The sequence below is a fragment of the Penaeus vannamei genome, chromosome 40 (assembly GCF_042767895.1).
Source record: "Penaeus vannamei isolate JL-2024 chromosome 40, ASM4276789v1, whole genome shotgun sequence".
Classification (NCBI taxonomy): Eukaryota; Metazoa; Arthropoda; class Malacostraca; order Decapoda; family Penaeidae; genus Penaeus; species Penaeus vannamei.
The window spans coordinates 17,059,567-17,062,066 of NC_091588.1; positions in this window are offsets into that span (position 1 = coordinate 17,059,567).

Here is a 2,500-nt window from a genome sequence, read left to right on the forward strand (position 1 = left end):
TAAAAGGCAACACATTGAAAAAGCGGAGGGAGAGGAAAGCAGCGAGGGAGATAAAGAGAGATTAGGTACAAAGAAGGCAAATGACGGTGATAACACAATGATAGTGATATCAGTAATGATAATGTAAATGGTAGTATTAAAATGCTGATAATAACAGCAATAGCAACTACAGCAACAACAATAAAGATAATTATAATAACAGCAATGAAAATTATATTAATAATTATAATGATAATATAAATTCTGAGTAGGAGAATGATAACAATGATAATGATAGCAATAATAAACACAATGAAAGTCATAATAATAGTAATACTAATAACAACAATAACAATGATAATAATAATAATAATAATAATAACAACAATAACAATAACAGTGATGCTAATGTCAATGATAACAATAATTGTAATAGTAGCAATAAGAATAAGATTAAGGATAAGAATGATTTTTTAAAGTAAATTATAACAACGATCATGAAACCAGTGACCAAAATAATAGCAACACAACTTCAATTACCACTTCCACTAACGCAACCAACAATGCTAATAATGACAACATAAATACTACTATTGCTACTAAAGATGATAACAGAAATAATAACAACATCAGTATCGACAGTAATAACATTTAGGTAAAAGGGTACGTAAAAATAGGGAAATTTGTGTTTATATAAAATGTTACACTTGCGGAATCACTGTCGGATGAAAGTCAAAACAGAAAGTATTCTGTAGGGACAAGCAATTAGGTCAAATTATGTTTTGCTGCACTTATAAATGAGAGAGAGAGAGAGAGAGAGAGAGAGAGAGAATGGCAGAGAGAGAAAGAGAGATAGAGAGAGAGAAAGAGACACAGAGAGAGAGAGAGAGAGAGAGAGAGAGAAACAGTAACAGAAACAAAATTGAATTTTCAAAAAATGGGGATTTTCGACAATATAGTACTCTTGGTCATTGTCAAGGGTTAAGGTGGTAGTTTCATAGTTTAATGGTTCGTCGTCGTTGTCGGATTCATTTGTTTACCACCTCCGACTCGTGAACCCCGACACGGTTCGAGTCCTCACCTTAACTGAAGTCGGAGGCAAACCCCGTATGATCGGTCACTTGGCTCCGGTCTTCGCTTCACGCAGCTTCAAGTAAGTGTTTTGTTAATAGTATATATTTACGCGTGTATATATAATGTATAAATATTAATGTTATTTTGAATTATAAAAGAATGTTTGATCTTTTGTTTTGGTTAAGTGAAGTTACCATTAAGTTAATATGAAGTGACATGATAACGCAAATTGATGTTTTATTTTCTTAAAGAAAAATGATAGCTCTGATGTGAGGTCCGAGATCGCACCAGTACTAACTTTGCATGCTGTACTCATACCTGTGTGTGTTGTACCATACCTGTGTGTTGTACCATACATGTGCGTGCTGCATCAAATCTGTGCGTGCTGTACAATACCTGTTCGTGCTGTACCATACCTATGCGTGCTGTACCATACCTGTGTGTGTTTTACCATACCTGTGCGTGCTGTACAATACCTGTTCGTGCTGTACCATACCTGTGCGTGCTGTACCATACCTGTGCGTGCTGCATCATACCTGTGCGTGCTGTACCATACCTGTGCGTGCTGTACCATACCTGTGTGTGTTGTACCATACCTGTGCGTGCTGCATCATATCTGTGCGTGCTGTACAATACCTGTGCGTGCTGTACCATACCTGTGCGTGCTGTACCATACCTGTGCGTGCTGTATTATACCTGTGCGTGCTGTACCATACCTGTGCGTGCTGTACCCATACTTGTGCGTGTTGTACCATACCTGTATGTGCTGTACCATACCTGTGCGTGCTGTACAATACCTGTGCGTGCTGTACCACACCTGTGCGTGCTGTACCATACCTGCGCGTGCTGTATTATAACTGTGCGTGCTGTACCATACCTGTGCGTGCTGTACCCATACTTGTGCGTGTTATACCATACCTGTATGTGCTGTACCATACCTGTGCGTACTGTACCATACCTGTGCGTGCTGTACTATACCTGTGCGTGCTGTACCATACCCGTGCGTGCTGTACCATACCCGTGCGTGCTGTACCATACCCGTGCGTGCTGTACCATACCCGTGCGTGCTGTACCATATCTGTGCGTGCTGTACCATACCTGTGCGTGCTGTACCATACCCATGCATGCTGTACTCATACTTGTGCGTGCTGTACCCATATCGTTTATGTCCTCTCTTATTATGATCAGTTATAAGATTGATAGTCAATTTACCTCCATGATTGTGATATAATAACAGATAAACGTTCTTTACCTTGTACAATAGAATTTTATGTGGTTTTGTTATTTCTTAATTCATTTTGTATATTGTATATGTATCCACTAAGTTTTTTTTTTTTTTTTTTTTTTTGCCAATTTGAATATGAGGAATCTTAGTATTTGACTACTTTAGATTGTCAAATTCCAAATGAGGCTAACTCAATTTTACTTTTAATTGTTAATTTATGAC